This window comes from Marmota marmota, unplaced genomic scaffold, assembly GCF_001458135.2.
Source record: "Marmota marmota marmota unplaced genomic scaffold, marMar, whole genome shotgun sequence".
NCBI lineage: Eukaryota > Metazoa > Chordata > Mammalia > Rodentia > Sciuridae > Marmota > Marmota marmota.
In genome coordinates this window covers 33,432,793-33,444,102 of record NW_026000108.1, presented here as the reverse complement: position 1 = coordinate 33,444,102, position 11,310 = coordinate 33,432,793, and the positions used below count along the sequence as shown (strand labels likewise).

General features: G+C 37.3%; 1 long non-coding RNA gene across 1 annotated transcript; it reads left to right on the top strand.

Annotated features, from left to right (window-relative positions):
- The first annotated feature begins 4,565 nt into the window (after positions 1–4,565).
- LOC125610859 lies at positions 4,566–7,481 on the top strand. Its single transcript, XR_007340911.1, has 2 exons — positions 4,566–4,853; positions 6,975–7,481. It is a non-coding gene; the product is annotated as an uncharacterized LOC125610859 (long non-coding RNA).
- Positions 7,482–11,310: the final 3,829 nt, after the last annotated feature.

The following is an 11,310-nucleotide window of genomic DNA, read 5'->3' as shown; positions in this document are numbered from 1 at the left end:
GTGTATCGCTATAATTTGAATGTGTCCCCTCCAAAATCCAAGTGTTGAAAGAAACTTAATGATCAGTGTGATAGTAATAAGAGGTGAGCCTTTAAGAGGTGATTAGGTCTTGAAAACTCCTCCCCATGTGAATGGCATGAAGGTTCCCTAAGAGGAGAGTCTTCACAGTGTTCATTTCCTTTGCCTTTCCTCCTCCATAATGTGAGGGCACAGCCTTCCTCCCCTTCAGAGTATAAGACGTAACCAGATAGTCAAACTTGCTAGCACCTTGATCTTGGGCTTCCCATTCATGAAAACTATGAGAAACACATTTACATGTTTTATAAGTTACCCAGGCTTAGTATTTTTATAACAGCACATGAACTAAGACATGTATATATTCTGTGTTGTAAACTTTTTGGTAAATAAAGCATGAACAAAAACTTGATTCATGAAACAAATAAAAGTGAATGAGCTAGTTGAGGTAGGAGGGAGAGCTGAGGTGACCTGAGCTGGTGCCTTAGAACTCCTACTTCTCCTTGAAGCTCATCATGATAATCATAAACCTGAACTTGATGTTCAGTAACTCTTTCCCCATCCCACCCCACTAATTGATGACTTATTTAAATTTAATTTTTCCCAAGTCGAGCAAGTAAATTCTGAAATGATCGATTTTATCTATCTCTAGAAATACAAGGTTTGCATTGATTCTTGGATTCTGAGTTTATCAGAGAGTGTTGGGGGGAGGGAGGAATGGCAGAGGAGAAAATTCCATAGATAATTATCTACTTCACATGCTTTATTATGCTTTACTATCTTCATTACTATCTAACATGTACCATGTGAAGAGTGCTGGAGAGCAGTATTACTTAATTTTAGGTGTGTCCACAGAGCACCTATGGATCTTATTAAGAAGTTTATCCTGAATCATGAATTCTGACATTCTACACCTGACAAAGTCACTGGTGATGTTCTTGGTCCATAGGTTGCACTTTGAAAAGCACTGCAGATGTAAAAAATAGATGCAACATAATTTGTAACTCTCCCTGAAGCCCACAGTCTCACAGGAAATAGACTTTAGCACTGAGAGTTCACATACAAGGCAGCAGAAATGTGTGCAGGGCCGGGGGTATAGCTCAGTTGGTAGAGTGCTTGTCTAGCTTGCATAAGACCCTGGGTTCAATCCCCAGCACCACATACACACACACACACACACACACACACACACACACACACACAAAATGTGTACAGAAGAGAATGCTGTAGAACCAAGCAGCCTGGAGGTCTTAACAGATATTTAGTTAGTAACATAGGCAGTTTTTAAAATCTCACTTCAGATGCTTTAAGAAAGAAACATAATGAATCATAAAGATCCACAAGAAATCAGTCAATAGGTCTCAAAGTAAATTAAATATGGTTTCCGGTCCTTCCTTTGCTTGTTTTCAGCAAGCAGTTGGAGAACACTGACTATTGACTACAAGAACTTCTGCTTCTCCATAAAGAGTGAAAAAAAAAATGTACCCAAGCAATGGGAAGCTGGACAATGCTAGCTTCCTACTGCTTTCTGAGAATAGCTTCAGCTTCCTAGACTGGGTAAGTGTTTACCATGGCAGAGATGTCACCTTGCAGAAACAGGAAAACCATCAGGCCAAAAAATTCATGCTTGTTATCAAACAGACTGGCCCACCCTTATGCGTAGGAGTGTAGGTGTCAAGCTGAGAGGGAAGACAAATGCAGGTCTGCCCACACACACAGTAGCGAATTGCTTTGGAAAATTCCATGGTGTAGGACAGGTTGCTTTTCTGTACTCTGACATTTTAGTAGCAGGTCAACTATATCAAAGCTATGTTTTCAAAACACAATTTTATAAATTTGAACATCTTTGCAACAAAACTATAAGATTACAGAACTGCACTCAATGTGGATGCCATCCTGTAAGTGTTCATCAGGACATCTGCTTCCGGCAAATATGTTCAAGAGTCACACTAACCTGCGGCCAAGCAGGGAGCCGATGTTCCTATTGCTATGAAAGTTTTCTCTCAATTTCATCTAGTTCTGTCTATTTATCATAAAAGAAAACTTTTTTCAATGTTGTTCCTTGTTTTTTGTTTTGTTTTTTATTTTTATTTTTTTCGTAAACTGATAATAATGCAGTGACAGGCTGCACTTTACAGAAGAAATCATGTGGGAATTGGAAAGACACCAGGCTTTGGCTTTTGGACAATTCTCCTAAGTCCAGTTTTCTTACCGATAAAACAAGGACACTAAAATATAATACTGTTACCTAATAGGATATTGTGAGGATGTAAAGAAGCAAATTCATGTTTAAAAAAAAAATCTAGAAATTAAATCACGTGTGGTGGCTCAGGCCTACAATCCCAGCTACTCTGGAGTGGGAACAGGAAGATTAAAAGTTCAAGGTCAGTGTCAGCAATTTAGCAACATCATCTCCAAAATAAAATAAAAAGGGCTGAGAGTGGAGAGCAGTTATAGAGTATTTGCCCAGTGATAGCTAATATTCATTATGCAATTGTTATATACCTAGAGTTGCTGTCTAATTTAACACTCACAGTAATCCAATGAAGTAAGAATAATTATTTGTCACCACTTTATATGAAAACTGAATAATTCAACAGAAAAGTTGAGTAACTTGCCAATCGCCATACTGCTAGTAAGTAGCCAAACATAATGTATGTCTGTTGTTTCAACCTTCAACACCTTTTGTCCCTTCTTTGTAAAGTTTTTATTCATTTTTTTAAATTAAATTCATTTTAATCTGATACATTGAAACACATAAATTGTGCATATTAATGAGGTATCATGTGAAACATCATGTGATGTTTCAATACACATATACATTGTATAATCAGGCTAAATATTTATTAGTTCTTCATGGTAAAAACATTCAAAAATCATTTATTCTACTCTTTGAGATCCACAAACACCATATATAGTTACCTTGCTATGCAAAGCACATTAAAAATTATTACTCCCATCTAATTGCAACAAAGTACCTTTTAATCAACATTTCTTCATCCCCTCCTATTCTCCTATTCCACTGATATCTGGTGACCACCATTCTACTCTCAATTTCTAGATCAACTTTTTTAGATTCCACATATGAATGAGATCATACAATACCTATCTTTCTGTGCCTGTCTTTTTTCACTTAACATAATGATCTCCAGTTCCATCCATGTTGTCCTAAGTGACAGGTTTTCACTCTTTTTATGGACAAATAGTATCCCATTGTGCATACAAACCACATTTTCTTTATCTATTCATCAGTTGAAGGACACCAGTTTTCCTTTTTGGCTATTATGAATAGAGCTACAATTAACATGGGAGTGCAGATGTCTCTTTGCTATACTGATTTTATTTAATTCACATATATACCCAGTAGTAGAATTGCTGGATCATATAGTAGTTCTTTTTTTTTTATTAGCACTTTATAGTAGTAGTTGCATTCATCCTGAAAAAATCATACATGCATGGAATTCAATTTCAGTTCACCATCTCCCATTTTCCCCTTGGTCATCCCTCCCCAGTCTTTTCCTCTACTCTGCTAGACTTTCCATCACTCATCTATTTCTTTATACTTGATTGGTTCTTTTTATTTATATGTAAAGATGTATGCACATAACAGGATTTTTAAAAATTCATTCCACATTGCCTCCACTTTCCTATCCCTCCATTATACCTCTGGATCTCCTTCTCCTACACTACTGATCTTCCTTCTTTATACTATCCTATCATTACCTGCTCCTTTCCTTCCTTTAATTATAGCTTCCACATATGAAAGGAAACATTTGACCTTTGAGTTTTTTTAGTCTGACATTTCATTTAGCATGATGTTCTCCATTTCCATCCATTTACCAGCAAAAACCATAATTTCATTCTTATTTATGGCTAAGTAGAACTCCATTGTGTATACATACCACAATTTCTTAATCTGTTCATCTATTGATAGATACCTGGGTTGATTTCATAACTTAGCTCTTGTGAATTGTGGTGCAATAAACATTGAGTTGGCTGTATCACTATAGCATGCTGATTTTAGTTCTTTGGGGAAAATACCAAGGAGTGGGAAATCTAGGCCATATGGTGGTTTCATTCTTAGTTTTCTGAGGAATCTTCAGACTGCTTTCCAGACTTGTTGTACTAGTCTACAATCCCATCAACAATGTACAAGTGTACCATTTTCCCCGCAACCTCTCCAGCATTTATTATTGTTTGTATTCTTGAGCACTGCCATTCTGGATAGAATAAGATGAAATATTAGTGTGGTTTTGATTTGCATTTCCCTGGTCAATAGAGGTGGTGAACAAGTTTTCATATATTTGTTGGCCATTGGTGTTTCTTCCTTTGAGAAATGTTTATTTCTTTTGTCCATTTATTGGTTGGATTATTTGGCTTTTTGGTGTTTTTTAGTTTGGTTTTTTTTTTTTTTTGGTATATTCTGGATATTAATCCTCTATTGGAGAAGTAGTTGGCAAAGATTTTCTCGCATGGTATTGGTTCTGTCTTCATACTCATCATCATTTCCTTTCTGTGCAAAAGCTTTTAATTTTATGCCACCCCACGTATTGATTCTTCGTCTTATTTCTTGTGCTTTGGAAGTCTTGTTAAGGAAGTCTGTGCCAGCACCAATATGATGGAGTGTTGACCTTATGTTTTCTTCTAGACCAGTTTCTGGTCTAATTTCTAAATTTTTGATCCATTTCAATTTGACTTTTATGCAGGGTGAAACATAGAAAACTAGTTTGATTTTTCTCCACTTAGTTTTTTTACAGTTTTTCCAGCACCATTTGTGAAAAAAGGTTGTCTTTTGTTCAAAGTACATTTTGGGCACCTTTGTCAAGTATCAGATGGCTGTAAGTATGTGGATTTCTTTCTGTGTCTTCTATTTTATTCCACTCATCTTCCTGTCTCTTTGATGTCAATACCATGCTATTTTTTTAGAGAGAGAGAAGAGAGAGAGAGAGAGAGAATCTTCTAACATTTATTTTCAGTTTTCAGTGGACACAACATCTTTATTTTATTTTTTATGTGGTGCTGAGGATCTAACCCAGCGCCCCGTGCATGCCAGGCGAGCGTATTACCGCTTGAGCCACATCCCCAGCCCCGCTATTTTTGTTACTACAGTCCTGCAATATAATTTCAGATCAGGTATTGTGATGTTTCCACATTATTCTTCTTACTCAATATTACTTTTGCTATTCTGGGTCTCTTATTCTTCCAAATTAATTTAAGGATTGCTTTTTTCTAACTCTAAACACCAAAAAGCCAAATTGATTGGGATTACATTAAATCTGATAATACTTTTGGTAGTATGGTCATTTTGACAATTCTGTCTATGCAAGAACATAGGAAGTGTTTCCATTTTCTAAGGTCTTCTTCAATTTCTTTTCTGAGAAAGAAAATTCTATAATTTTAATTGTAGAGATATTTGTCCTCCTTGGCTAGATTGATCTTGTATCCTGCTACTTTGCTCTTTTCTGTAATAATTATAAGCTCTAGAAGTCTTCAGGTTGGAGTAGTTTTTTTGGGGGGTGGGTAGTCTTCTAGATATAGGATCATGTCATCTGAAGAGATAGTTTGACTTCTTCTTTTCCTATTTGTACCTCTTTAATTTCCTCCTGTCATATTGCTATGACTGGAATTTAGAGAACTATAGTACATAAAAGTGGTAAGAGTGGACAACCTTATCTTGTCCCTAATTTTGGTTAGTTTGGCTAAGCATTTACCAATCTAATTCATCTTTTAAAAGAAAAAACTCTTCATTGCCTTGATCCTGTGTATTTTTTTATACTTAATTTCATTAATTTTGGCTTTCATCTTAATTATTTACTGTCTTCTACTGATTGTAGAATTACTTTGTCTTTTTTCTGAGGACTTGAGTTTGAGCATAAGCATTTCTCTAATTGCTAGAGATGATGAACATTTTTCCATATTTGTTGTTCAGTTTTTCATGTAAAATATTTGAATTTCCATCCCTTTCATTTTAGGTATGTCATTGTAGGTATTTTTGTGCATTTCTCCTAAGTATTCCCTTTAATGTGAGCCAGAGCCAAACAATTCTGGTGTGAACCTATAGCAGCATAGCTTCAGTACCAGAAAATGCTATTCTTGCACTTCTCTATTTGTCCTCCTCAGTTACTGGTGTCATGATGTAACATGTATGCATTGTGTACAGGACTACATGGAGAAATCATGATAATCTTTAAGCCTCCTTTTTGTCCCCACAGGTGGGGCACTCTCTCATACTTTGCCCTCAAAATTATCCTGAGGCAAGCATATGAAGGGCTCACTGAACATCTGGAGCCTGGGTGTCATTCTGTATTTTATGCTGATATGGAGGTGCCCACTGTTAAGGAGATGCAGAGGCAGATTGTGCTTGGAACCTACCACATCCCTCCCTGTGTTTCTGTGGCAACACAAATACTCACCCACCAAATTGACCCTGGGCCCCAGGAAGCATCTTACAGCCAAGCACCATGACTGATGCAGGACAAGCAGTATTTACCTCATGATTATAATGAGGCACTCCCCAAACATTCAGATCCAAAATTACTGAAAGAAGTGTTCAATATGGGTTATGATCTACACAAGACCTGTGTGTCTCTGGCCAAAAGAAAGTTCAGTGCATCCATGGCTACCTACCTTATACTAGAGCACCAGAAAAGCCAGGGAACAGGCTTATATTCCAGGTGGGGCACCCCACCATATTCCAGGTGGGGCACTCTCTCATACTTTGCCCTCAAAATTATCCTGAGGCAAGCATATGAAGGGCTCAGGGCTGTTACTCAGAGGGTTAAGCCTCTCTCACATACCTTGGATCTTTCTAATTTCCTTGTCCTCCCAAAACGGTGTCCCTTCACCCCTACCCCCTTGTCCTGTGAGCCTCCACTGCCTGAGGAGGCCCAATAATCAGGGCAGAAGCATATCAGAAGGACCAGCCAGGCTGCCATTCATTTCTCCTAGCCATCTGCAAGGACCCCCACACCTGATAAAGCCTCCCAGACTGACTCTGGGCAACCCCATGCCAATGAAAAGTTCTGGAAGCAGGTGACTGGAAAGATTGCTACCTGTGTCACGCATCAGTAGTAAGGTGGCTCCAATGTAAGAGGGCAGGAATCTGCAAGATTCAAAAAGTGTGGCTCCAATAAAGGGGAGAGGTGACCAGACTCAAACAGTGCACAGCCAGAGAACCTGTGCTCTGTGGATCCTGACACCTTGCATAGGCATCAGTGAACAGCTTCAGGAACAACATGTGCTGACTACCTCAGGTTTCTCTGTGCAGGTTTCAGCCCAGAGCACTTCTGCATCCACCTGGACATCAGGAGTCTCCTCTGCCCCAACCTGCAGAAGTCATCAGAGACTGTTCTCCTTGGGACACTCTCCCTGCCCTGCTCCTCTGTCATTACTCCAATTCTTCTGAGATGTTTCATAATAAATTTGTTTCAGACAAAAAATAAATAAATAAAAGAGTATTGTTCAATCTCCATGTGTTTTCATGTTTTATTTTCCTACTGTTGATTTCTAGTTTCATTACATTATGAACTGATAGGATGCATAGAACTATACCAATAATTTTGTATTTGCTAAGATTTACTTTGTGACCAAGAATATGATCTATTTTGAAAAAAGTTCCATGAACTGCTGAGAAGATAAATTCAGCTGTTTTGCAGTGAAATATCTATAGATGTCTGTTAGGTTCACTTAATTTATAATTTTATTTATGTTGGAAATATCTTTATTGATTTTATGTTATGATGACCTGTCTATTGATGATAAGGAAGTATTAAAATGACCATCACCCAGTATTATTGTGTTGTAGTCTATCTGAGATATAATGTCATGGAGTATTTTTTATATAATTGAGTGCACTGACATTTAGGGCATGTATACTATTGTTATATCTTGTTGTATTGTTCCATTTATGAAAATATAGTGATCTTCTTTGTCTCTTCTGATTAATTTTTGCTTGAAATCTTCTTTTCAGATATGAGAATAGCAACTCCTGCATTCTTTGGGACTCCATTTGCATGAAATACTTTTTCCATTATTTTACCTTCAGTTCAGGATGCCTTTACCTATGAGTCTTTATAAACAGCATATAGTTGGATATTGGGGGTTTTTATTATTATTCATTCTGATAATATATGTCTTTTAATTGGGGAGTTGAGACATTAACTTCAGTGTTAGTATGGATATGTGTTTGTGGATTCCTGCCATTTTGATTGTTTGCTATGTTTAATACTGTCTTGATTACTGTTTAGTATATTACTCTTCTATTGCTCTTTCTCTATTTGGAATCTCTAGGATTTGTTTCTGGGTTCCTCTGTGTGCAATTTATCTTTACATACTTTTTGTACTGCTGGCTTGGTGTTCATGAATTCTTTCAGTTTATTCTTATTATGGCAAGTTTTTATTTCCTCCTCAAATTTTAAACTGAGCTTTGCTGGGTATAATAACCTTGGTTGGCAGTTGTTTTCTTTCGGAACTTGGGATAACTCATCCCAGTCTCTCCTTAATTCTAGGGTCTGAATTGAGAAATCAGAAGTGATCCTTATTCATTAGCCTCTAAATGTGACCTGGTGTATTTCTTTTCCAGTTTTTAATATTCTTTGCTTATTTTCAGTTAGGTATTTTGATTACGATGTATTTTGAATGTGGATGTCTCTCATTTCTTATGTGGGAAAAGTTTATTTATAACTCTCTTTGAAAATGTTCTTAACACCTATAGCTTGTATCTCCATGTTCTCTTATATCCCAGTGATTCTCACGTTTGGCCTCTTGATGTTGTCCCAGAGTTCTTGTATATTCTGATCATGTTCAATAATTTTTCTCATTTATTGCACTGTGTACTGTGTACTCAAGTTCACAGATGCTGTCTTCAAGGCCCCATGTTCTCTCTTCAAGGGCTGAAATTCTATTATCTATGCAATCTAATCTGTTAGTGATGCTTTCAAGTGAATTTTTATTTGATTCATTGTGTCTTCCATTTCTATGAGTTCTGATTGGTTTCTTTTCAATGTTTCTATTCCTTTGTTGATCTGGTCTTTTGTCTTTTGTATCACTCTCTTAATTCATTACATCTCTTTAGTTCATTAGACATTTTAATAATCAGTTTTTAAATAATCCTTCTCTGGGATCTCATCCATTTCCATATCAGTGGGATTTTCTGTTGGGGAATTGTGAATTTAGGTGGGAGATTTATTTGCCTGTTTCCTCATGTCTTCAGAAGTCTTTGACTTGTGCATGGAGTGTCCTTTTGTGCATAATTACCTTACTTGTTCTGGGGCTTCTGTCTGGTTTTATTACATGAGTAGTTGTCAAGGAGTGAAATCTGAAGTCCTTTCTCATTATTCCTCTTTTGGTCCTGGTTGTTGTTTTAAAGTTTTTGTCTCTTCAGTTCTTTGAGTTGGAGTAATGTTAAGGCTCAAGTGAGGCAAGATTATGTTCTGGGTGAGATTCACTGTTGCTTGATTGAGATGTATTTCTTAGCAGCAAGATCTCTATTTTGTGATCTTAAAGTGTTCTGACCTCTTTTCAGCCCCTCTTAGTGGGAGGGAGAACCAGGAATGGCACTAATGTCAGCAATAGATGTACAGATGTAAGGTAAATGTCTGGTGTCTACTTTGACATCTATAACACTAATTGCCACCTTTACAGGAATGGTAGGCTCCACAGAACCAACAATTAAAAATTTTGAACTAGATCTGGTGTTTGACAGCAGGTGTCTATTATGTTGTCCACTAATAGCAACTTGAATGGTGAGGAATTACGTAATTTATATAATTTCTATTATTTAGTAGGATTACCATTTTTAAATAAGGGAAAATAGAGTAGGAAGGTGAAGGAAAGTTGGAAATGTTTGAAAAAGTGATTAGAGTAGAAGCAGGAGATAGGGAGCAGGTGTCAGATATAAAGAAAATTAATAAATTAACTGAAAGTAATAAAAAAGGAGGAGGGAACAGGAAATTTTGGCTGTTACTGGGGGAAGAGTGAAAAAGGGGAGATAAGAGGGTCCAGAATCTAGGTATGAATGAACCAGCAAATATAAGACTGAAGCAACTTGAACCCTTACATAACTGTACCCCTCTTAAGTCTAATCTGAGTTAAATAATGAAAACATGCAGGAGAGAGCTACTAATATGTAAGTAAAATTATATGAATATATATGTATATGTGTGTGTGTATATGTGTGTGTGTGTGTGTGTGTGTGTGTATATATATATATATATATATATATATAAAATTAAATCTATCCACGCAGTGAGAGCCTATGCAACTAATTATGCACAAAATTGTGCCTAATAAAAAAAATTGAAAAATAATATAATGAAATGTTTGAAAAAATAAAAAGTTAAAATTTCAAAAGAATTTTAAAATGGGAAAATGGAGGAAAAGAATTAAAAACACAAGAAAAAGAAATTCTCAATGACAGCAAGAGGGTTCATTTCCACTGTGGTGGTCAACTTTGTTGGCACCAATGGATTTTCATTTTTTTGTATTTATTTTTGGCTCTGCATTTTTTATCACTGTCCTTGTGTTCTTCGCCTAGCTGCTGATCAGGTATAACAGCTCCCAGCTTCCAACCTCCCAGTATTGCATGGATAGACTGGAGAGTGCTGATGGATTGTGTAGTTCTGTATTCGGGCTAATGCAGAGTTCTAGACTGAAGTTTCCAGTTGTTGGGGTTTGGACTTTGGCGGATTTTGAAGCTCTGTTGGTAGTTATTAGAGATTTGGTCCCTACTGGTGTGGCTCTTTCTATCTCTGCTGGGCTTCTGGATCTCTGGGGAATCTGGAAAAATCCTCTTTTAGAACTTACGGACTCAGCCTCCACAGGCTTCACCTTTTCATCTCTAGGGATGTGCATTACCACCTATCTGCCCTGGAGCGCAGATGCGCTTGCGTGGCTGCTGTGCGCATTTTGTGAGAGCTCTTATGGGATTTTTCTTCCTTGGAACTCAGAGGCTGAATAGTACAGGTAAAATCTTTTTTGTGCCTGTTTCAGCCTCTCTGGTTCAGGCACCCTCTGAGATTTTTTTCTTCAGGGCTGGTCACTGTCCTTTATGAATTCCACTCCTTTTCTGTTCAGGGTCACACAAGCTGTGCCCCCACGCTGTGCTGCGGGGACTCCCGAAACCATGAACCGCTCTCAACCCAACGGACCACTTGAATTTTTTTTCTCTGGGCTATTTACCAACCAAGTCTGCGCCCATTAAAATCAGCGTTGCTCTGTGAACCACTGTCTTCCCTAAATCGATTTTTAAAAACTTCTTTTCTCTGCCAGCCGTGTATCTCTTGGCTGCGCTCCCTG